Source organism: Phocoena phocoena, chromosome 6 (genome assembly GCF_963924675.1).
Source record: "Phocoena phocoena chromosome 6, mPhoPho1.1, whole genome shotgun sequence".
Lineage (NCBI taxonomy): Eukaryota > Metazoa > Chordata > Mammalia > Artiodactyla > Phocoenidae > Phocoena > Phocoena phocoena.
This window is the reverse complement of record NC_089224.1, coordinates 48,926,050-48,952,295: the sequence shown is the minus strand read 5'-3', so window position 1 is coordinate 48,952,295 and position 26,246 is coordinate 48,926,050. Positions and strand designations below refer to the sequence as shown.

Here is a 26,246-nt window from a genome sequence, read left to right as displayed (position 1 = left end):
CTCTCTAGTGAAGGGAAAGCTTGATATTTTCCTGAAGTCTGCGCTGCCTAACGTTTTCTGTTTGACGTTTTACTTTCTCTCCTTTAGGTGAGTAAAGAAGGACTTTAGTGTTCCCTGTTCTCTGTCCGTCAATGCTGAAAGCTACCACAACGGATAAGTAAAAGTATGGAACTCGAGATGTATTTTGACCAGCTTCACTTCTTGTCTAGGCAGCTTCTTCTCTGGTTGTGAAATGGCAAATTAGAGTGTCAGCAGTTGAAAACGGGGCCTTGCTGTGATTTCCCATGAGTTCATGTGAAAGATGGGAGCACCCCACAAGCACGCTGAGCTTCAGAGGAGCATGTTCATTAGCTGTTGCCCTTTCTTCCTTATCTTCTTATAGATATAGAGGAAGAGAGTTTGTGTGCCAGGGAAAGGACTACATTACTATGGCTCTTTGAAACAATGACACGTTTAGCTGAAGGATTAAGTGAAATAAATCATATAAGGCCTTTTCCAAAGTAGTTTTTACAGGCTTACTATTCATAGTCCGTATATATTTACATCATATTCTGGGATGTGCATAATATGACCTGCTTCTTCAAAATCTGAATGGATAAAACTTCTAGCAGCCTCCAAGAATAGTCTGTTGTTTGTTTCAGCCCATAACAGAATTGCCTGTATTGAAATTACATGAAAATAATTGTGTGAAACACGATACCACCACAAACTGATTATTCAGACTCATGGATTAAATGAGTTTATTATTATTAACAATTTTATTATTAACAGTTTATTTTGTTTTATTATTTATTGAATACTTTTCTGTCCCAAATATCTGTGTTCAGTGCTGGACGTATTGATGATGTGAAATTTTTTTACCCTGAAGAAATTCAGGATTTTTCTTTCCCCTCAGCTCACCTGTTGAAATTAAAACAGAATCCTGGTGTTTGGGGGGCTGAGTTGCACTTGTATATCAACAACTGAGGAAATTATATATTTAGAAATAACACCTTTTTTGAATTTGGAAGCAGCCTTCTTTATGATCAGCCCTTATCAGAGAAACCTGTTAAAGGAAACGTTGGTAAACACATTAGGTTCTCTCTCACCCAGTTCTCATCCAGCCAGGTTGGAAGGAACAGTTATTTTTCTTTGACTCATCATTTATCAGGTGACATGACAATTTGTTGATGGATGAAGCACAGTGATATTTCAGCTGCTTTGACATTCCCTAGGAAAGCATTGTTTCCTGCAGTTTGAGATTTGCTCAAGTTTTCATGATTCTTCACTGTCTCTCCTTACATAAGACATTTTGAGACAGAAAATAAAATGACTCAAGGCTCAAAGCACAGGAGTTGTCATCTGGATCTGAGGTTAAAATTCAGTAACATAAATGTGGAAATACAGTTTAACCAATCCTTTTTACTTCTAGTGAATATAAGACACTTACAATCCCATAATTCATAATAATTTCAAAAATAACAACTTTTTAGTAAATTAGCTCTGTTTTGGTGGATGGAGATCTAGGTGACCCACTGACACATAAAGGTGATCTGTTCTTTCACTATCCTTATCAATAATGGCGAACTGATGCAAGCGTCTTCTGCTTCTGCATCACACTGTTGGTGTCATGGGGGATGCAGAGCTGATGAAGATGTGGTCTTGCCCTCAGTGGGCTTTAGTCTAGCAGGTGACAGTGCTAGTAATCAACATTATCTAGCCCTTAATGAAAAATAATTCAAATAGCCTAGCGGCACCCCCTTTTATAGGTATGGCAGTGACATGCAGAGAGATGATAGCTGGCTCAAGATCACAGTTTATATGAGAGAGAATTAGAGTTTCCACCCAGGTAGTCGGGGATGTACAGCCCAAGAACCAAATAAGTAGTTTAGGTGAAATTTTTCTGGGATTTTGCAAAGGAGGATTGAGACTGAAGAGAAGAAGCAAAGATGCCCAACCTTGTGTTCAAGCAGATCCATTGAGAACTTTTTGGGTCATGGCCTTTGTACCTATGAAACTCTGACGGGTAGCGGGGGTTACAACTCGAATGCCTGCAGGAGTCTGGTGGGTAGAGGGAAGCCTGCCAGGCGGGGCTGTGGCGAGCTGGAGAGCCTCTCCATGGGGCAGCCTCGAGGTGCAGCTGTAGCCATGGGAAGGTGAGCTCTGTATGACTGCTCTTTAGAAGGGCAGCTAGTTAAAGGTCTGAAAAACACCTGTGGGCCATGACAAGTTTGTGAGTCTCTAGTGTGCAACGCTGGACATGTACTTGAAAGGCGGTTGGGGAGAATTTTTGAGAATGTGGGAAAAACACTTCGTTCTCTAAAACAAATTTATACAGATCACATTACAGAGCTATGGCTGAGCTCTGTGAGGCTGCCCCTGAGAAGGGCCTGGGCTCTCACTGGTGGATGGGAGGCTCTTGGAAGTCACAACAAGATGCACCACACTTGGGCTTCTCAAAGCGTCATTATGCTGCCCCGAGATCTCCAGGCCACTAGCAAGAGTACTTTCTGATGCAAGTGTACGGCTCAAGTACTTCTTCGCTAAGTTAGGATGGAGCCCTTGGTACCATTCAATCCGATTTTTCCTAATTTGGTCAGTGTGATATGCAGTGTTAACTCTCTGGGCCTGGATTTGGTTTGAGGCCCCACCTTATTGGAACTTGGCAACCGTGGACCAGTTCTGCCTTCTCAAGATTCCGCTTCCTCAGGGTACTGGAAGGATTAAATACCAAAATACACATAGGGCTCTGACATATGGTAAATGGTAGTTTCCTTTCTTTTCATCCTTTTCATTGATCACTTGATTTATGGAAGTGATATCAAATGAGCTTTTCTGATCAGTGATATCAAATGAGCTTTTCTGATCAGCCAAGGGCTCTGATGTTTTTAAATATTATTTTATTTTTTATTGAAGTATAGTTGATTGACAGTGTTGTGTTAATTTCTGCTGTACAACAAAGTGATTCAGTTATACATACATACATATATATACATTTTAAAAAATACTTGTTTTCATTATGGTTTATCACAGGATATTGAATATAGTTCGCTGTGCTCTACAGTAGGACCTTGTTGTTTATGCATTCTGTATATAAACGCTTACAGCTGCTCACCCCAACCTCTGGCTCCATGCCTCCCCCCACCCCCTCCCTCTTGGCAACCACCAGTCTTTTGAGGGCTCTGATTCTGTTTGCAGTCTGTTCTGGCTGACAGGCTGGCTTGGGCATTAGGAGACAAAGATGGGAGTGAAAGGCCTGTTTCTATTCTCAGGTTTTTGATTTAGGGTGAGAGACATGTAAAATCGGAAGTTTGATGGTGGGATTGGTTTCAGTGTTTGATGCCTTTGGAACGGCTACAATGACGTTAATGGGGTGAGTGCACCCTGCAGCGGGAACTGAGAATTTAGGGAGACCCTCGCAACTGTTAAAACATACACTTAAGGGGCTTCCCTGGTGGTGCAGTGGTTGAGAGTCCGCCTGCCGATGCAGGGGACATGGGTTCATGCCCCGGTCCGGGAAGATCCCACATGCCGCGGAGCGGCTGGGCCCGTGAGCCATGGCCACTGAGCCTGTGCGTCCGGAGCCTGTGCTCCGCAACGGGAGAGGCCACATCAGGGAGAGGCCCGCGTACTGCGGAAAAAAAACCCCACAAAAGCTTAGATTGTCTTCTGTAAGCTAGTTAGCTGATTCACTGGAGAACTGTAATAAAAATAGGGCAATGACCCCTTAAAATGAGGCCTTTTATTATGTTATAGGAACCCTTTCTTAAATGAATGATTTATATTTACTGATCCCTTTCTTTAGGTCGTAGGTTCCTTACACTAAAGTTAGTACAGTTAAAACATTACTGTCTGGATAAAGAAAAGTTGTTAATAATGCCAGGGTGTTAGATAAAACTCTCATTTCTCTTCAGTGAAGCATCTTGTTTTGAATCGGCAACTAATGTTTTCCCCCGTTTCTCTAAGACTGTACTGAATCATTATGACAAATTTCATTTTATGAAAGATGTGAATAACTTCTTTCGTTTTTGTTGTTTATGGTGTAGACATTATGTATGAATATAACTTGCAAATAGGAAGGTATGCTTTATTAGTCTTTTATTTCATAAAGTTTAACAATTATTTTGCTATAAAGAAATACACAGGTAAAGTAATTCCATCTGATTTTAAGACAGTCTTGCAATAAGTAAGTGGATGACTCGCTTTTTACAAGTCTTCTAAACTTGTTTTTGAAGCCGTTTTTAGAGAAATACATCATAAATATTTATTGGGTATTTTCATGATTATGAAAGCAAGATTAATTTTTTTTTTTGCGGTATTCAGGCCTCTCACTGTTGTGGCCTCTCCCGTTGTGGAGCACAGGCTCCGGACACGCAGACTCAGCGGCCATGGCTCACGGGCCCAGCCGCTCTGGGCATGTGGGATCTTCCCAGACCGGGGCACGAACCCGGGTCCCCTGCATCGGCAGGCGGACTCTCAACCACTGCGCCACCAGGGAAGCCCAGCAAGATTAATTTTTATGGGATAAATATGCATCCACAATAGACATATAGTACATTTTGGTTTCTTTTTTTTTATTTTTGCTTTTGGTTGAAATTTATCATGAAAACTAAAATATATTCTACAGTGAAACAAGTTTTCTCTTACCCTCAGGGCACAACAATTTCATAGAAAGGAAAGCTCATTTAGAACTTTATTGGCTTCAGTTCCACCTAGCTACAGCAAAATCAGAGACGTTGAATTTTCATGGCACCGCAGTGGTATGTTCGAGAGGCGCCTGAATGGAGTGTGGGACATTATACCTGAGACTCCATGACTGGTAACCATTATTAAGTTTGTGATCTCACACTGATATTCTCATAGGAAGCTGGTGGATCCCAAAGACATGGACTAAGGCTTTTAGTGCCTCTCAGAACATGTCTTGTTTCACTTTGGTCGTTGAAGCCTTTCTTCTCTGGGAATCGGTGCTGCCCTCGCTAAACCCCTTCGGAGGGATCAGAGGGGGCAGTGCTTTGGCCTCTGTCTGCAGTGCTCCCAGGAAGGGACAGCAGGAATTGCCCATCCCGAGTCTAACCAGCTTCTCTTGTCTTTCGGGTCCATCAGGGGAATTGGAACGAGAACTTGCCTATCTGAACAGTTTTCCCCATCATACAATAATATGATACTTTATGGTTCTTTAGGCTCTTTTTGCAAGCATTTTTTTATTTCACCCTGGAAACAGCTCTGTGAAGTCCTCATCTAGTGGTATTGGGTCCAGTTGTACATATGAGAAAGTTGTCTCGGAGGTGAGGGTGCTGGAGAAGGTCTTGCAGCAGTAGAGCTGGCAGAGAAGGCAAGCCCATGCCCCGTCTATGTGTAAAGAAGTCCAAGGGTTCAGCGGTGGAGTTGCCTCTCGTCCTGTCTGTACTACAGTACTATAGTACTGTGCCCGGGAAGGTCAGGGAGGAAGCACCATTCCTGGGATACTCCTTGGTGTGGCTTGTGGCTGGACTTGGGACAGTAACTCTTTTTTTTGGTTGTTTTTCTTTTTTTTTGCGGTACGCTGGCCTCTCACTGTTGTGGCCTCTCCCGTTGCAGAGCACAGGCTCCAGACGTGCAGGCTCAGTGGCCATGGCTCATGGGCCCAGTCACTCCGCGGCATGTGGGATCTTCCCAGACCGGGGCACGAACCCGTGTCCCCTGCACTGGCAGCCGGACTCTCAACCACTGCGCCACCAGGGAAGCCCTGGGACAGTAACTCTTGTCAGTGCTCAGTGCTTTAGGGTATGATGAGTCCATATATGTGATACAACCTCTGTGGTGTGAGAAGCACATGACCCTCTTAACATTGCCATACCTGAGAGCTTGCTAGAAATGCAGAATCTCAGGCTCCACCCCAGACCTGAGGAATCATAATCTGCTCTTTCACAAGTTCTGCAGTGATTCTCACGTACCTTAAGTTTGCAAAGCACCAGCTCTAGAATACAGAGGACAAGAGATCCTCCAGTTGAGAATAAAGTGAGGAGGGGAGAGTGTGAGTGTGACTGTGTGTGTGATTGAGGTGATACTTCATTTTGCATATGTGTGTTTATCTCATGTAACTTTTTAAAAAATAACAAGTTTAATGAGATATAATTCATGGACCATGTAATTTGCTTATTTAAAGGATACAATTGAGTGGTTAGTATATCTACAGACTTGTGCAATCATAAACACAACCAATTTAAAAATTGTTCACCACCCTAAAAGAAACTCTGTACCCATTAACGTGCACTGGCCATTTCCCCTCGAAGCCCCCCTGCCTTCCTAGAAGCCCCTGGCAATCACTAATGTACTTCTGCCTTTTTGGATTTGCCTATTCTGTACATTTCATATATGAAATAACTCATATAACATGTGGTCCTTTGTGTCTGAATTTTCTCACCTAGCATGGTGTTTTCAAGCTTCATCCATGTTGTAGCATGTCTCAGTACTTCATTGCTTTCTTTTACTGTCATTGTACTTGTCATGAGTTATTTTGAACAGGAGTAAGGAGATGCTACCTTTTTTCTTAGCCTTGATGAAGTTGAGACAGTCTTTTCACAGTACAGTAGGAGTCAACAAGAGTAATTTAATTTCTTAGTGCAGTTGTTGCTTTCTAATGCCACAAACTCTAGGATCTGAGAGCTGTGTGACAGTGAAATGGAGCATTGTTACATGCTTTCAATTGAAAAGAATAAAGTATTATTTTCCATTTTCTTTCCAAGTGAAGTTTTGATTCCTTAATTTTCATCCACTTTTTCTGTGAAAGCAGTGGTATGCCATCCATGTTCTGCTGAAAACTCTGCCCGTCTTTACAAAATATCCAGCTGATGTTGGTGAAAATTAAAATGACAAAATACTGTTTTCAGATAAATAACAACAATAGCTATATTTTTGGCAAGAAACCACGATTGTCCCTCCTCCAAGCAGTCTGTTCCCTCTGGTTCTGAATGTTAGTAATTTTAAGCTTCCCAAAGGAAGACTGCATTCTTTCCTTTGCTGTCTGTGCTAAGCTCTGAAATTTTTATTTGTCAAATAAAGGACAAATTTTCCTCTAGATGTTTTAAGACCTTTAAGAAATCTGTCATGCAGAATACCTTACTGATGGAGGAAGATGTTTGCTTGGCCCTTGGGCTTTCTTTTTTTATATAGATTTTATTTATTTATTTATTTATGGCTGTGTTGGGTCTTCGTTGCTGCGCGCGGGCTTTTCTCTAGTTGCAGCGAGTGGGGGGCTACTCTTCATTGTGGTGCGCAGGCTTCTCATTGCGGTGGCCTCTCGTGGAGCACGGGCTCTAGGCGCACGGGCTTCCGTAGTTGTGGCTCGCAGGCTCTAGAGCGCAGGCTCAGTAGTTGTGGCTCACGGGCTGTGTTGCTCCGTGGCATGTGGGATCTTCCCGGACCAGGGCTCGAAGCCGTGTCCCCAGCATTGGCAGGCGGATTCTCAACCACTGCGCCACCAGGGAAGCCCCGGCCCTTGGGCTTTCTGAAGATCATTTCCTAATGCAATGTAATGTGTGATGAAAAGGAAAAGAATGGTAGCAAGATATTTTTATACCTGCACAGAAGTCATTTTAGCATTTCATTGCTCTGATGGTGTTACACAGTCATTTGGAGATGCTTACTCTGGTTTTAGCAGTGTGAGGTTTCCCTTTCCCTCGGCTCTCCTCCCTGACTAAGCTCATCTTAATGCCACTAAATTACCAGCGCCTTATTTGGCTGGCTGTCTGGTAAATCAAATGACTGACCATACTGGAGATCTTGTGTGGCCACTTTCTAAAGGGTTTTGTACTTCTTTTGGACTCTGTCTCCCTCTCCTTCTTTGGTGGGTAGAGTCAATTATTTGGCTCTGTTTGAGAAGGCTCTGGGCAAAATGCCATTTATCTAACTTTTCAACTTTTGGGGACATGCTTTCTTAACCGATCTCTTTGGGAAGTAAGTTTCTTTCTTTAACCTAACTAGTATTTTTTCAGTGCTAATCGTTCTCAGCAAATCACAAGCGTTCTGTTCTTCCTCAACATCCCAGCAAAGTTGCTGTCGTGTGGATGTGCATTTGTGTGTGTGTAATGCTGAAAACGCTTGGTTTCCAAGAAGAGAAAAAAAGATCCTTGCCTCTTTTTGTCTTGGAAATTAACGCGACTGGGTTAACCAGAATCCTCTGTTGGACGAAATAGGAAGGATTGGATTGAACCCTTATGTCAAGGAAGTTGACTTGGCTGGATTTCAGGGAGCAAGCTGGGCTGCGCCGCTAAAGATTTGTGTCAGGATCTTTAGTAGCCTTGGAATTGGCCCAGGATAGCTATTGTTTTATAGTAGGTCAGACTCTGGGGAAAGGGGCTGGCGACCAACATTGTAGCAACCTTGTGAGCTTTTGTATTACTATTGTTGTTGTTACCACTGTTGCTTTGTAAATGGAAAAACTGAGGCCCAGAAAGGTTAAGATTCAAATTTCCCTGCTTCCACATAACTATAAGCTGCATTTCCAAGACAGGGGAAAGCTTCCCTGGCCTCCAGGGACCACAGAGGGGCCCAGCTGCCAGTGACACCCCCTCATTAGTGTAAGCGCCCCCTTACCTCCATCTGAGAATGCCCTATCCTCCCTCCTCTGAGGGTCCTCTCTCCTTGTGGCCCCTCCCAACTATATTGGATATTTTGGCTGTGTGCTTCTTGCTCACAGGTGCTAAGTGACTAGTAGCAACTCATCGTTGAGTGTTTCTTGCACAGTTTGGTGAATCAAAGGTTGACCTCCTGGTGAGTACCCTCTAATGGGCTGAGGCTATGGACCTGCCCAAAGTCTGTTTTGTAGGAAGTGTTTTCTGGTACCTTTCAGCAGTTCTCAAATAAAGCCATGTAATTGACCACCTGTATTTTCTATTAATAAATTTGGTCTTTTGAAAAATGTATAATCTTTCCATCTTCAAAATTTCCCCATAACACCTTACTTTTTATTTCCCTCTATTAATCCATGCTCATTGTAAAAAACTTAGAACAAAAGTTAAATTAAAAAAACCTACCCCCTTATGAAAGAATTCTATATTTCTTTCCTATAGAAAAATTTTAACACTAACCTTGTAGAACTCAGTTAAATGGCAGCATAATCATTTTAATCAGTTAATAATTTGCTCTAGTAGTTTAAAAAATAGTTTTGCACCATTGAATAAGAAAGTCAACATTTATGCTCGGTGGTAGGATCCAGAAAGGTGTTTATGGGAGTGGAGGTTCTGAGACAGTCGGCATTCTGCCTTCTCCAGGCCTCCCTAATTAATGGTGTGATGACTTTCTAGGATATACAGTGAATCAGTGATCCATTTTTCAGGAAGGTAGCGGCTGCATTTTGTTCCATTGCAGGGAAAACATAATATATGGGTACAGCTTCAACTGTAGTTAGTTGGTTGTAGTGATACTTTTTAAAAATTGGAATCAACAAGGAGAAATCTGCCAAAATGAATTCCATATGCACTAAGCTAATAAAAGAAGCTGCTGTATTTTTTTGTGTGTGGAGGTGGTGGTTTTTTTATTTTCCTTTTTGTGAAGCGTGTGCAAGAGGGAGGGAGAAGGGCCTGGGAGTTGGAGGAGGCTGCAAATGATAGCGCAGAGTGAATAACTAGATGATGAATCTTGAGGAAATCATGAGGGGGAATAAAATATTGTTACTGCTGTATCAAAAAGTATTTTCTCCTTTATTATTTTAAAAACAAGACGGTATCAGCCTTTAGAATCATATCAATGATAGGTTGTTTCTTGTTTTGCCTCTTTACTAATAGAGCCTGCAGTTTTAGTAACTTCTCTAATTTCTGTTTGAAAGAGCCTGGTAAAATTAGTTTAAGTAGTTATTTTTAACTTTTTTTTTTTTTTTCTGAGTATATAATGCAGTCAGTATAGTTCAAAAGATTAGACAGGGTAGTGTTCTGTTGTACTAGTATCGTGACATCACTTACTTGACCTTTGTGCTTTTGGTGAATGTTTTCAATTTGATCTTTTGAATAATGCTGCCATTTATGAAATTGTAAACATAGGTACGTTTGTGAGGAAGGAAGTGGAAATCAACAACTGAATGATGGTTTTAGGATTGTCTCTGGAAGTTGGGTCTCTGTCATTGTTTCCCAGACTGGTGCTCCTTGGAACCCTCATCAGGGAAGTAGATGTTTTTGGAGTATAAGGAAAGTATTTAATGGCCAAATAGGCTTGGGAGATGTAGTGTTCTCTATTTTCTCTTGGAGCTTCATAAGCAAATTAGCATATTAAAGACTTAAAGTGATCACATGGTGCTAACAACAACCAAAAAAAAAAAAGCCCAAGATAATTTTTCAAACGTATTTGAGCATCACAAATATCAAGATGCATATTGACATCTGTCAAGATGGTTTCTGGGAAAAACCAGTTCGGGAAATGTTGACCTGTGTGATTCCTCCCTGCCTCCCCACTTCCGTAGATAGTGAAAACTAGCTGAACAATAGATTTTTCAGCTGAGAAATTGCTTGCCTTTGGAGTCCTGTTTCTTGACACCTGTAGCTTGCTTACCTCTCTGGTCATAATGCTTAATGTGAGAAATGCCTTCTTGGGAAAGCTGTATGTCAGGACCATCTTCTGTTGGTGGGCATGAAGACAGGCAGATCAGGTATTCTGGGTGGAGCCCAGTGTGAACTAAAACCTTGAGTTGTGAAATCATGTACTACTTGGAGACAAAAGCAAGGAGTTCATTTTGGCTGGGATTCAGGGTATTGTAGGGGGTGAAGGAGAGTGGTGAGACTTTCGAAAATAAGCAGCACTCCAGCAGAAGTTGCAGTTTGGAGTTTCTGTTGTGGAATATGGAGAGGAAAGGGGTAGTTTTTTTTTTTTTTTTTTCTGTCCTGCCCTGGTTCTCAAGGAGGGATGATTTACGCCCCCGCAACCAGGGGACATTTGGCAACGTCTAGAGACATTTTTGGTTATCATGACTAGAAAGGTGCTTTTGCCATCTAGTAGTGACCAGGGATGCTGCTAAACAGCCTACAATTATACAGGACAAAACACCACCACAACAAATTATTCAGTCCAAAAGGTCAGTAGCACTCCATTGATAAGCCTGCTCTAGTGGGATCCTGCCAGGGTTGGGGACTTAGTAAATTTATTTTATTTTTTTCTAAGCATCTGAAATAGCATAGATCAGCCATGTGCCTTTTTGGAATGTTGCTGCTGCTGTGATGCTAGCATTTGATAATACAGGTTCAGGACTTTTATTCACAGTTCTACCTTTAAAAAGCTCTGAAAATGTAAAGTTTCTGCATAATTTATTTAGAAGTAAAATCTCATCTCTACTGAGTTGTCTTGGTTTATTTGATTCTGTGTGAATGTTAGTTAGTGTTTTGATAGTAGGGTGCTGGCCCACACCTGGCTTGGGGTTTTATATCGAATGGTCAGTGCACACTGTATCATCTTTCTAAAATACGAAAAATTCTGTATTTGAAAACACTTCGCGCCCCAAAGGTTTCTGATAAAGGATTGTAGAATTATATATTGAGCTGAATTTTTGCCTAATTTGGTTTCTTTTAAGAAATTAGGAATTATTAGTGGATATTTACTGATTTTTTTTTTTTTTTACTTCAAAAATGACATAGGATCCTTGTAAAGAATTTGATAAGTACACAAAGGAAATAATATGATTAACCACCTGTGCAGTGCTTACTGTGTGTCAGGGGCTGTTCTCAGTTTACACGAATTAACTAATTCAGTCTTCAGAATTCTGTTGTTGATGTTTACAAGTGAAGAAACTGTGGTATAGTAACTTGCCCGAGATCCCATGCCTAATAAATGGCAGAGCTGAGCCTTTTTGAACTCAGCAACGAAGAAGGAAATCATCCATAGTCTGAACAGCTAGAGAGATTAAAGGGTAGCTGAATGAACCGTAATTTATCTAAACAGTCTTCTATTGCTGGGCATTTAGACTGTTTTCACAAAAGAACATTGACATGAGAATGTTTGTCTTTAAATGTTTGTTCACATCTCTGATTATTTCTTTAGGCAATATTTTTAAAGGGAACGGTTAGAATGCATAACTTTTTATAAGCGCTTTATATATGCTGTGAAACTCCCACGAGCACTTCACCCTCATCAGCACTGAGTGTTCAAGTTTTTTTTCTGATTCTGGGATGTATAGTATCTTGGTGTTTTCTGAGAAGATGGGACAGATGGCTGGACATTTAGCATGACTTTTTAATTTTTCAGGATACCAGAGTTAAAACTAAAAATTTCCCAAGAGAAAACACTCAAGTAGTTGGAACAACTGAATTTTAAAACTTTACATTTCAAAAAATTAAAATGTATAGCCACTTTCTTTTCAGGTTGATTCCTGAAGTTAAATTGAGGCTCCATTTCAAATTATTACGCAGAGTTGGCAGAAATAAGGATATCCAGCATTAAGGAATATTTTGGTCAGAATCTAATTGGTATGTGATCAGTGTATGACTAAAATAACCCTTCACTAAATATTCACGGAGCATTTTCTATGTGCCAAACACTGCACTTTGTGTTGGAGATGCAGTGAGGAAAAGGGAATAACAAAAGCAAACGCTTGTAGTGCTTCTTAGGTATCAGGCACTGTCCTGACTGCTTACGTATATTAACTCATTTAACCCTCACAGCAACGTTATGAGGTAGGTACTATTATTATCTCCAGTTAATTGATGAGGTTGAATCACAGGGAAGGTAAGTAACATGATCACAGACATACAGTGGCTAAGGGGCAGAGTCAACGTCTGAACCCAGGCAAAGCCTGATTCTATGAGTTTGAGGAGTAGGCATAAGCGTGTTAGCGCAGTAATCGGGGCATGAGAAAATGGCGGTCTTAGCTGATGATCCAGCAGTGGGGTTGGAGAGAAATGGAAAGATCAGAAAGTTTTTTCAAGGCGCAATTCATCAGACTTGGTAAATTCATCAGATTGGCTGTGAAGGAAGAGGGCCACGCCTAGGCTGGCCCGAGAGACTTGCTGGATGGTGGTACCATCCGTGGATTGGGGAAGACCAGGGTAGGAAGAGGAGCATGTTTTGGGGAGGTAGAGATGACTAGTTTTTGGATTGGTTACATTGAAGGGGTCTAAAAGATGGAGATGCCTGGAAGGCCATTATCTCTAAAATATTTGAGGGTTATTATGTTTGATGCCCAGGTAGTTTATTTATCAGAAAGTTATTTTCTTTAAATATTTACAGTGTGTGGTTTATGAGAAGGTTCTGCAGCTTTTACGGATGTCAACAAAGTTTCAGTTGATGGCTTTGGTTTTCATGTATCAAACATGTAAAAATTTAATTGTGTCATTTTAATGCCCTTTTAAAAACTCATTTTAATGCTTATAGACAGTTTTATAATGTGCTTGTACCATTATTTCTATAACCAACAATCTGTGAAGGGATAGGTTATTGGCATTTTTTCTTTAGATAGATTGTAGATATAATTTTATACTTAGTGTCTTTGTTCATAAAACACTTCCATCATTTGGGATTATTTCTTTGGAGGTCGATCAGAATGAGAGCTACTAGATATTAGTACATATTGCAAAATTACTTTCTTGTGCTAATTTACATCCACCAAATATGTGCAGGACTTACCTCTTGATCAGTCAGTGGGTTGAATGTTGTCTTGATTTTTGTGACGCCATCATTCACTTCCTACTTTTTATAACATATCCTATAATCACAATCATATGATGACTTGTATATTCTGTCTTTATTTCATTTTGATCAATACTTGATTCACATATTCACAAGAATGTTTACAAATCTCATCTGATAAGGATGTGGAGATTATCATCATTGTGCTTTAACTCTGTCTAAAGTATTACCAGCATGATATTTAAAGTCATTTGAGATTGTCTGCCAAAGACTGGCTGATGATGGCATAAACACCTGGAATTCAGCAAAAGATGCCTGTTCTTCAGTGTGTGGTTTGCCTGTCTCTATGTGATAAGTAGAGAATTAAAGCCATTTTACGGATAATTCAGGACAAACCAAATTTTACTATAAGTTATCTGGTTATCTGGGGCAAATTAAGATAACGTGTTGACTGGAATTATGCCAGTAATGGCCTCAGTTTTGTACTTTGCTTTCCGCTTTGCTCAGTAAAAGCTTTGCTCTCCAAACTTTAATTTCTATAGTTTTTCCACCACCAGTATCCCTATTTTGTGTAATTTTCTTGAAGTTACTAATGCCTGCCTCCAGAACCATGGTATTTGGCTTCTTTTGGTTATTCTCAAGTGAAATTTTGAGAAAACTAGAATCAGGCTATTTGTCATGTTAGAATTTTCTGCATTTATAAACTGACCTTCTTATAACCTTTTAATGAACTTGTGTGAGTTGTGATGAAGGTTTATTATTCAGGGATTACTTATTAGCCTGGTTACTTGTCAGAGTGACACATTAAAAAAAAGAAGTTTGTCTACCCATCTGCCTCTTCCCATATCCCCCCAAACAGTGATCAACTGGGAGAATAATAATATGCAAATAAGCCATCTGCAATGTCCAAATGGGAGGATGGCTTCCAGTTCTCAGTCAGAGATGTGTCAGAAGCTGGGTAGTAATTTCAGTAGTTTTCTTAAGAGGGCGGGGATCTCTTAGGAAGTAGCTTGATTAAAAATGTTCCCATAGTATTGATAATAAGGACATTTGGATTTGAGTGCCCAGGCCACTTGTGAGTTAAAAATCTCCTATTTCCAGATTCAGCCTATAACTGTGGGATGCCTATGTTTCATCATAGGTGTTCTCAACTTAATTTTTTTATCCCTCTACAAAGACTCCTCCCACCCCCACCCCACCCCCCAAAAAGTGATACCAGCTAAAAAATATGAAAGAATACTAGTTCAGGTTAAATAATACCTTTGGTTTTCTGGTGCAGTCCTGGGCCTGTGTTGTTCTCTGAGAAAGTGGGTACCCTTGATGCCCTGATGTTCAAAATGAGGAAGGTGAGAAGCAGCCATGGCAGGTCAAGAAAAATGGATCCTGAACCTGACCTGCAGGTTCTTCTTTTGGAAAGGTATGTGTTCGGGACATGAGAACAGAGACTTAAAATTGTGACAACGGGTGCTGTAGTTTTAGAGAATGAGGACTATGCTTGGTGTCATATCACAGAGTAAAATTATACCTGCTCTTTTCTCAGTTCCTTCCTTTCTCTTGAGCTTTTGGGTCGTCATTCTCCTTAGCTTGCTGTTGTTGGAAGGCGTGAAATACAGCATGGTTCTCTTCCATCTGAGTGGCCCCATTAGTGGTGATCAAGAGTGAGGGCTAAGAGGCTGGTGTCCGGTGGTATTGCTTTATCAGGCCCCAGGCTGTGTCTGAATGTTTTCCACATCTGGAAGCTGTGCCCTGTCAGTGCTGAGTGGCGTGTACGGAGCTCGTGGGAATCTAGATGGAGAGGTCCAGTAAGTAGAGTGTTTTGGAATATGGACTTAGGTGGTGGTGTGTCCATGTGTAGTTCAAACTTTGGGTGGGAGTTTATATATGACACTGTGTAGACTGAGAGCTAGGGACCTACCAATTTTAGGGAATGAATTGAAGGAAAGTTGCCTATGAATAAGAAGTCAGAGAGGAAGCGGGAAATCCAGAAGAGAACAATGTCAGGGAAGCTAAGACATGACAATGATTCAAGAAGAATATAATCAGAGGATGAGAGCACGTGTGGTTTTTTTGTTTGTTATTTATTTTTTTTAAGATGTTGGGGGTAGGAGTTTATTAATTTATTTATTTTTACTGTGTTGGGTCTTTGTTTCTGTGCGAGGGCTTTCTCTAGTTGTGGCGAGCGGTGGCCACTCTTCATCGCAATGCGCGGACTTCTCACTATCGCAGCCTCTCTCGTTGCGGAGCACAGGCCCCAGACGCGCAGGCTCAGTAGTTGTGGCTCACGGGCCTAGTTGCTCCGCGGCATGTGGGACCTTCCCAGACCAGGGCTCAAACCCGTGTCCCCTGCAGTGGCAGGCAGATTCTCAACCACTGTGCCACCAGGGAAGCCCGCTTGTTATGTTTTTACTTGGAAATAATTTCAACTTACAGGAAAACAAGTACAAATAATAACTGTCTACTCTTTCTGCAGATTCAACTGCTATTAAAATTTAACACTATTTGCCTTGTTTTCTATATACACACATGCACCACTATACACCTCTACACACCCACACAATACATTTTTCATTTTGAAGATACGTTACATACATCATGGCCTTTTACCTCAAAATTCCTAAATATTTATTTCATAAGAATTGGGATAGTCTCTCATATAACCACAGTACAGATTATCAACTTCAGGAAACTGAACATTGATACAGTTTTTAAAGTCATATCTAACATTCATATTCTAACTTGGTCAGTTAACTCAATGAAGTCTTTTTAAGTATTTTCCCCTCCAATACAGGATCTAGTCTACGCTCAGGTCCTTACTTTTATATCATTCATTAGCTTTCTTTCATCTGAAACACTTCCATAGCCTTGTTTTATCTTTTATGACATTGACAGTTTTTAAGACTGTATCCCTCCCCTCTGAAAAAAAAATAGAATGGCCTTAAGTTTGGGGTTGTTTGATGTTTCCTCATGGATGGATTCTGGTTATATAATCTCAGTTGGAATATTGCAGAGGTGATGTTGTATCCTTCTCAGGATATCACATGTGGAGGCGAATAAGGCCTATTGATGGCAATAACTTTGATCACTCTGCCAGGATGTGGTCCAGTTTCTTGACTGTGTGATTACTGTTTGCTTACTAGTTGCAGAAGAGGGAAAATAAATCAATGAGGAGACACTTTAAGATTATGAAAATATCCTGCTTCTCATAAAAATCCAAGTAATGTTTGGCATCCATTGGTGATTCTTACTAGATCTAATCTTTCCTGTGATAGGTACAAAATCACGGAATTCCAACTCAGTACTCCTTCCATATTTACCAATCAGCTTTCAGCATTCTACTATAAGCAAGAACCTGCCATTCATTCTTGTCTTTCTGTCTATCTCTCTATCAATCAATCAATCAATAGGTTATTGGTATAGACTCATGAATTCTGTTTTCCAGTGCTTTATAAGTCACAGTTGAACTCAATTATTTGGTGCTCAAATTCTCCCAGACTTGGCCAGTGGGAGCCCCTTCAAGGTGGCTCTTGTGTCCATGTGGTATTTCCCCATCATTTTTTTGAGACCTTTTCTTACTTTCTGGCATAAAGAGATGTTTTGGGATCACCTTGTCCCTACTCCACCCCACCCCTGAAGCCAGCCATTTCTTTGAGGAGCCCAGGTTTCTTTTAGTAGAGAAAGGATACAGTACCTGAAGGTCTGTGTTTTCGGCGATCCTCTCTGCTGTATAAGGATTGGGAGAACTGCCAATTTCTTTTTTGATGAATTTTGGATCAGGTAGAAACCTTGTGGTAATGAGGAAGGGCAGCTTGATTTTCAGTTGTTAAAGAAAGAATATATATTCAGAGTACGTCTGAGGTGAGGATTGTTCTTGTATTTAATTTATTTGTAAGCCTTGGCTGGAGTTAGCCCGGCAGATGGTATCCCTTTGCCTCTGGCCATACCTTTTTGGAAAGGGTCTGGCCTGCATTTTAATGAACGTGCCGTGCGTATTCTGGCCCTCTCCCATACCTGCAGTTTTAGGTGTCCCTTTGTCACCAAGCTCTATAGACTATCCTTTAACACTGGTTCATTGTGTATGAATGGACGGGCAGAGGAGGGGAGGGGAGGGGAGGGTGTCTGGCTCCTCGGCGAGAGCAGTCTGCAGGTGCCATTGAGTCCACGTCTGTCTGTTGTTGCCTGGGTCCTGTCTGGGAGCCCCACCTTGTACTGCTGTGTAGCAGGAGCAGAATCATAATTGCAGGGCTGTGCGGACACATGGTTCCTTTTATAGTCTACCCCTCCTGATTTCCCCCATACAACCCACGGCTTCTGACCACTGGAGCTATTTAAAACGTATTCCTAGCTGTCCCATCATGGGATCCTCTCGACAGTAGCCTTGTGTAGTGATCAGGGAAAGATTAATTCTGTCTCACAGGTGAGGAAGCTAGGCAGAGAGAGATGAACTTTCCAAAGGTGAGACGGCTAGTAAGTGGCAGAACCAGGACTTCAGTCCAGCTTTTCTGTCTCTCCATTCCACGCTCTTTCACCTTGGTTTTGGAGATTTGAAGACTAAGGAAGGTAAGTGAGCCCTCTAGAAATGACCTAGGCATGGAAATTGGTGGGGGCAGGACGTGGGTTAGATGACATCCTTCTCAATCAGCTTCCTGTATGGGACTTCACATATCGAGGGTATAATTTTTCAAAGTGAAAGAGAGGCCAAGGTCACTCTATGTCCTCATGGAGAACCAGACCCAGGAAGTATGTCCAAACCCCAGGGCTACCCCAAGGTAATTAGGGGAAACAGTATAAAGCAGCCTCACTGCTTTGCGATTGATGAAGCAGAGCAGAAAAGCTGTTCTTTTCTCCTTGGCTTTAGTTTGCGCTTCCTCACCTGATCCTCCTTGTCTGACCTGATGGGCTGGCTGTCTTGCTGGGCTGGGAGAGGTATCGGCTTGTCTCCCTGGCCGTAGCACACAGCAGATGGAGCCAGTGGGAGCCTGTATTTGTATGCCTCAGCAGGTGCAGTCTGGGATGGGTTCTGACCTCTGCCTGGTACTGTATGTCAGGAAGATCTCACCCCATATGAGTATTTCCAGATTTCCTCTGGCCTGGGGCCAGGTTTGGGAACACCAGCAGTGATGCTGAGGGGGGCCTTTGTGAGGGGCCCTTGAGATAGCCTGAGGTTAGAAAACCACCTAGCTGTCCCTTCCGAGCTGAGCTGTCTCCTCGGAGCTGAAGCTTCACAAGGGAGCTGAGCCTGAGGCGTAGCTTCAGAGTGGCCGTAGTTAGGCTGTGTTCTCGTCTCTCGTATTTCCCGCTCCAGTTGTGTTTTCATTGTTTTGTTACAGGCTCGTGAGCTTGGCTTTTTCAAGTGGCGGTGATGATACTTTTCTTGTTTTTTAAAAAAGAGTAAAACAATGGCGATCTAGTGCAGTTACTTCAAGACACACACCAGCTACCCTTTACCAGTAAATGGAAGGCCATCAAATTAGTAGTTCTTAGGGAGTCTGTGGACCCCCTGAGATGAAATGCAGAATGTTACATGTGTGCATGGATATGTTTTTCTGCAGATTTGCACGGGTATTTGACAGCCCTTCTCCAATGCATGGCCTCCAATATCTTTCCCACCTTCCCTTGGCTTTGCCTGTTGTGTCCCTCAGAGGTTTCTGAGCCCTTTACTTAAAAAACAATTTTTAAAAAAATTTTAAATTAATTATTTATTTGTCTGCATTGGGTCTTTGTTGCTGCATGTCGGCCTTCTCTAGTTGTGGTGAGAGGGGGCTACTCTTCGTTGCGGTGCGCGGGCTTCTCATTGTGGTGGTTTCTCTTGTTGCGGAGCATGGGCCTCTAGGCGCACGGGCTTCAGTAGTTGTGGCACGCAGGCTCAGTAGCTGTGGCTTGTGGGCTCTAGAGCGTAGGCTCAGTAGTTGTGGCGCACGGGCTTAGTTGCTCCGTGGCACGTGGGATCTTCCCTGACCAGGGCTTGAACCTGTGACCCCTGCATTGGCAGATGGATTCTTAACCACTGCACCACCAGGGAAGTCCCTAAGCCCTTTAATTTGTGGAAGAGTCCAGGGAGAGGAGACCTTGAACATGGTCTCTCCTTACTACAACATTGCGAGTCTTGCCCTCCCCTGCCTCCTCCCGGTGCCTTGAGCACCATTCTGAGCCAGGATGACTCTCTTTCTTCTGGACTTAGTGTCAGGCCCTGGACTACATGCTGTGTGCAGCTCCCCTCATTTAATCTCAAGATTCCCCTGTAAGGGAGGTGGTAAACATTCAATAACACTTTCAAGCTATTAAATAGAGGAACTGGGACTACCAGTCACGTTTGCCAGATTCCAAAGCCAGTGTTCTTCCAATACACTCCACAAAAATGCCAACTGTCATTGTCTGAGCACCCACCAACGAGACACCCTCTAGCGTGCTCCCTCACAGCCATCCTGCGGTGCTGCAAGGCACCCCACTGCACAGAGAGTCCTGGGGGCCGCCTTGCAGCCCTGCTTCCTGTGAGAGGCAGAGGACTAGCCTGCTCTTTGGGCAACAGTGGCAGAGCTCTCAGAAGCTTCTCCATCCTCAGCCACTTGGCTGGATTCTTCATTCCTGGCCCAGATGAAGGCTCTTCTCAAAACGAAGACCGGAAACTGTGGCCTTCTTGCCTACAGTGATTCTGCTGGAAAAAGACAAGTAACACAAATGAACCATTAGCAAGCAGACACCATCCGTTATCTGACTTTTAAAATTAAAGTAATCATAATTACAAGGTGTTTTTTTTTTTTTTTTTTTTTTTTGGCGGTACGCGGGCCTCTCACTGTTGTGGCCTCTCCCGTTGCGGGGCACAGGCTCCAGACGCGCAGGCTCAGCGGCCATGGCTAACAGGCCCAGCCACTCCGCGGCATGTGGGATCCTCCCGGACCGGGGCACGAACCCGCGTCCCCTGCGTCGGCAGGCGGACTCTCAACCACTGCGCCACCAGGGAAGCCCTACAAGGTGTTTTTTAATGTAGTCACATTGGCATGAAAAATATAAACCCGAAGCTCAGGGGTTTTAACTCTGGGAGTGTAATTTGTGTGTAATGCTATGAACATTGTCAATTAAAAAAGCAAATTGCTGTGGCTGTGCTCTGATGGCACTCTGAGAAGGTAAAGGTATTTACTATCTTGCCATGCCCCTTGGTCTGTCGTGCTGACCATGTAAACAAAGGATAAACCCAGGTAAAGCTCCTGAGATAGAGGCTCCAGATGGCCTTAGCTGAAAAGACACCTGGCATCCAGCGTGGCCATGTGGCTCTTCATACATGAACCATGGGGATTTTTTTTTTTTTTCACCACTCTAGTGACTCAGGCACACAGTGGTGATCTGCGAAGTTTGGCTTTTAGCCTCTCCTCTGCTGTATTTAACCTCTTCATACCTCACATTTCTTCCTTTTTTCCAGCCATCACACAGGCTGATTGTGAAGATAAGTGTACAAGAGATACAAGCGCCCTAAGCTCTCTTGGGTCAAAGAAGTGCTGTCCCTCTGAGGAGTGTTTTGCAGTACAAAGCAGAAGTCAGTGCACATCGGAGACTGATGCTGTGGCCGTGGGAAAGTTACTTAAGCTCCCCTGAGCCTCAGTTTCCTCTTTTGAATATGATTCCATCATTCAAAATCATGGGTGATCGTTGTGCAAGTGAGCCCAAATAGATCAAGCACTTAGCATTGTCACTGGTACATGGGCACTGGGGGAGAAGGTGACTCTTCTCCCTGCCCCCTCACCTCCCTGTGTGTCCCCAACCCAAGGAGAACCTAGAGTAGGAGCATTAATCTATTTCTCAGACACAGGGCCAAGCTTAAAAATACATCTCTAGGGCTTCCCTGTTGGCCCAGTGGTTAAGAATCTGCCTGGCAATGTAGGGGACAAGGGTTCGAGCCCTGGTCCGGGAAGATCACACATGCCACGGAACAGCTAAGCCCATGCGCCACAACTACTGAGCCTGCGCTCTAGAGCCCGTGAGCCACAACTACTGAAGCCCGTGCGCCTAGGGCCCGTGCTCCGCCACAAGAGAAGCCACTGCAATGAGAAACCCACGCACTACAACTAGAGAAAGCCCGCGTGCAGCAACGAAGACCCAATACAGCCAAAAAAACAAAATCTCTAGCTCTGGAGATGGCCAGGGAACTTTATTATGGGGTGTGTGTGTATTAATCTACGTGAGTAAGGATGCATGTCAGGGTCTCACCTAACGAGAGGAAGCTTGCCTTGGTGACTTCAGTTCTTTTTACTCTGATTTGAAGATCTTAAGGTGAGGAAAGATAGAGTAACAACATATATTTGAAGCTAGGAGACTCAGTGGCTTGTTTGGAGGATTTTTTTTTTAATGGATAGCTTAAATTTCCAGCAGAAAGTTCTGGGTAGGTTTTGTCTAGCTAACGGGAGAATTGCATATCGGGCACTAACTATTAATGGATGAAATCCTGACAGCTACCCTTTTATAGATCTTCATTGTGAAACAGGGCTTCATATAGGTTGCCAGCTAAGAATCGATCTTGGATCCAATTCCATCAGAGCAGTTTTAATATTTTTAGAAGTAATGCTCACTCAAGCACAGCAGACGGTGATATGGAATACCAGCTGTTCATAAAAATCTATGTTTTAATTAATTTCTAGAAAATTAAATTTCCTTTTTTTTCTCTCCGATGCCTTCTGTCCAAACTGTATGAAACTGCATCAGGGTTCAGGAAATGGCCTTTGCAGAGAATTTAGAGGTGAATTTGGATGTTGACTTGTAGGACATGTGGATAGTATGGTATTGGGATAGCTGGGGCCAGGAGACCTGGGCTGTAGCCCCAGTTCCACCTTTCATGAAATGTGTGATCTGGGCTTGATCACAAGGCCATTGTGGCCCTCAGATTGTGCAGTTATTAAATAAGGGGATTTTATGATCTCGGGGATTTTATGATCTCTAAACTCCGATCATGTTTTCATTTCAATAAATTATTATTATAGCTGCATGATAGAAATGAAATACAGTGTTTGTAAGTCTCTGTCCTAAAATTGTGATATTATATCCTTTAGAACCATGTAGCTTGGGTGGTTCTGAAGAATAGTTCGGGGAAAATGAGATTTAAAGAACCAAGATATTGGTTTTTGGCAGTCTGGCACTACATCCTCGCCATATTAAGTGGATTCTCTTGTTCTGTGTTTGAAGAGCATGTTCAGCTTACCTTAGACCTATTACTTTCCCGTTTACCCAGGTTTCACGTTTGTGATCGGCCACTGTAAGGCCCACCTTCTGCGTACACCTGTGATCAGGATTCTCAGTTCAGTGAAGTCCTGTAGTGCTGTTCATTGATACTGACTTGGACTCTCAGGTGATTCCTTGAATATTTCTTTCTGTATATATTCTGACCTCTCTTAGGCCACTGATTGAAGTCTAGTTCCCAGGCCACCTGCAATAGAATTACTTGGAGGTTCTTGATAAAAGTGTGGTTCCCTGTTCACATCCCATTCTTACTGGAGCCGAGTCTCTTGGGATAAGACATAAAAATCCTAATTTTTTTTAGCAAGTTTCCCAAGTGACTCTGAAATTTAAATCGGCCTCAGAATCACTGTCTTTGTGAGGCTATACCTTTGTTCATGTTCTCAGGATCTAACATAACTGGAGTTCAGCGATTATTTTTTGAGTAAATGAATCAGCGCATGAATGGGTGAATATGTAGTAGTTTATTGGAAAGCTATAAAATACCTTTACCCGCCCATTTGTATTGAAGCCTCTGAGATATTTATTGAATGAACGAATGGTGCTGATAACAAGGTGATGGAAGTAGTATTTTCATCGATAAATTTCTAACCTACCACCTTTCATTTCATAAGTCTTCCTCAAACAATACATCTGGGTTAGAATATTATTGAGTGTGTACTGAATGTTACTGGAGGCGGCTGTGCTTGTGTACAGGTGTCTTTGACCTTGTGTTCAGAAGCACACTACGCCCTTGGTGAGAAGCTTGTAGAAGAACATAGGCACCGGGTTTCAGTGTAGGAAGGCCATCAAGTGGACTGACTGAAGGGCGGGATGTGGAGGGTGGGTAAACATGCTCCTTGCTTTTGCTTTTGCTTTTGCTTGTTGTTTTAGAGCTTTGTGGTTACATAACACCCCTAAAACTAGAGACTAGGCAAGGCCAAAGATGCACTGATTAAACAAACTACTGCTAATTAGCAGTTAATCTGGAAATGGCCTATTTCCTTACTTCATTTTATGTTGATGATGTAGCCTGAGGGGCTTCCAAAGCCCATTTGGCTGCTGGGGGCTGGGAAGTGGATTTTGGTTCTGAGGCCCAATCTCTGCCTGCTCTTTATGGTCAGGGCAAGGCTTGATCAGTGGTCATTTCTTCAGTCATGGCCACTTTCTCCCATAATGATAGTAGATGGTTAGGACCCTTTAATTGTTGAGGAACTCGGTTATTCAGCAGATAGATGCAATCAGAATGATGGGAAGGAAAGAAGGTAGGTAGCAGTTGATTTAATATGTGGCCTTTGATAGAGATAAAAAGTATCCAGAGCCTGTGAACACTGCAATTGCTTGATAGTTTTAGTTTGAGTAAAGGCAGAGAGATGGTGATTCTCTAGAGGGGTGGTTGAGAGGAAGAATTGAACTGATCTCTAGGCTTCTTAATTCTTAGAAACTTTTCTGTTAATAAAACCAGCCTAAAAAGGTGAAACGTACAGTTAATAGCTAATAATGTAAGCATAGCAGACTCTTCACTGTTGTCACATTTCTTCTAAGTAATTCTGTTTTGGCAGTACATTTTGTTCTTAGAAAATACAAAGGTGTAGTAATTCATTTTTCAGAGAGCGAGGTGGATACTATCCATCTTTATTCCCTCTAGAATTCACAATAGCCTCCTTCACACAATCCCTGTTGGTGTGAAATGTTTTTCTAGTCTTCTAAGATGAAATTTTTCTTCCTAGTCTCCTGAGTCTCAGTTTTCTCACGTCTAAAATGAGAGTTTTGTATCACAAATGATCTTGGACGCCTCTTTCAGCTCTAATAGTTAGATTCTGGGTAAGAGACGTTTTTTTTCTAAATGGATAATAAGTTTAACTAAGATCACACTTTACTTGCAACATTTTAGATCTCTTAATATTTGTAATCTAGCCCTAATATCTTTCCTTAAAAAATTTATTTTTCTTCCTCCATCCTCCCTTTCCTAGATTTATTGAGAATGCATTCTATAGTTTGATTAATTTGCAATAGAAAGGTTGAACTTAGATTTTAAATAAACCGTTTGTATTCCAAGGATGAGCTGCAGTTTCCTCAGTTCCATGAAAACTGCCGCTGGTGGGTTTCTCTGCTGTGCCTTCCCCTGGATTCTGTTGGCCAAATTCCCTCTCAGGTTTCAGTGCAGTGATGATGACTGTGACAAGAGGCCCTGCTCGTGTGGACAAGAAGCAAAGAGAACCAGGAGTCTGTGCACACGAGGTTTCTGGGAACCCTGGCCATAGCGTAGTCCTGGTTGTGCCGTGCATGGCGTGTGTGACATCGGTGGGGAGAGGCCACTGGTTGTGTCTTTGCCTTTGCTCAGCAGTAAGGTGAGAGGGTTATAGTAGACAGGCACTGAAGTAGATGACCTAATACTGACGGAATACTTCACATTACCAAAGTGTCTATTAAGTCGTCAGAGAAATTACGCTAGTTACAGTTTGAGTGTAACACGGACTTACATTCTAATTCACCAAATATTAGTCATGTAAATATGGAATAGAATAGAATGGGTGGTTTCACACTGGGTGTGTAAGCTGGTATGTGGAGATGTAGGAAAAAATAGTAGAACTTAATATTTCTACAGTTTTCTCCAACTTAAAAGTTGTTTTTATATTTTGAACTAATGTAGGATGCATATTGTTTCTAAATAAAAATATCAGGGCCCTGCATGCTGAATTTTTACCGATTGGGGTTTGTATTTGGGGTTAGAAGACCACGAGAACAGATTATAGGTCTCTTTTGCCCAAAAGAATGTATTTCATTAGGACATTCCAGTGTCTGATTGTTAAGCAATAGGATCTTCTGCCTTTCCTTGGGAAAGATTATAATAAAGACTTATTGTTTGAGTGTGTCCAATTCAGCAAACCTTTACTGCTTTACAATACATTCTCAATAAATCTAGGAAAGGGAGGATGGAGGAAGAAAAAAAATTTTAAGGAAAGATATTAGGACTAGATTACAAATATTAAGAGGTGTGTCGAGAGGGGAGTAGGTTTAAGGAGGCAGTTCTTGCCTTCGTAGCATATAATTAAAATAAAAACAACAGCTTGTGTGTTCTAATACCCTCTTGTTCAATTCTTATGTTCACCTGGGTATGGGATGTATTTGGTGAACCTTGGCCCTTCTAACTATTCCTGCTGCCATTTCTCTTGCTACTCTTTTCTGGGTTTATTGTAATGTAAACTGACCAAACAAGACTTCTGGAAGCCCTTTAGATGGAAAATATGAAGACTTAATTTGATATCCTGGAGAAAATGAAGCCCCACCATACTGGATGTTCACATCAGCTGGGCTGGGTTACAGTGCTGGTAAGTGGGTGCTTTGAAGGCACTAGGGTTAAATGTTTTGAATACCACCCTAAGTAATAAGATCTTGGGTTCTGTGGGGCTTTAAAACATCCTTTATTCTATCCCACTTTTCACTGACCTCTGCAAACATTTTATAATTCTCTATACTCTTTC

General features: G+C 42.1%; 1 protein-coding gene across 1 annotated transcript in view; it reads left to right on the top strand.

The window, feature by feature from the left end:
• Positions 1 to 26,246, top strand: part of SH3GL2 (SH3 domain containing GRB2 like 2, endophilin A1) — a 199,942-nt gene that overhangs the window by 28,665 nt on the left and 145,031 nt on the right. The window lies entirely within an intron of this gene.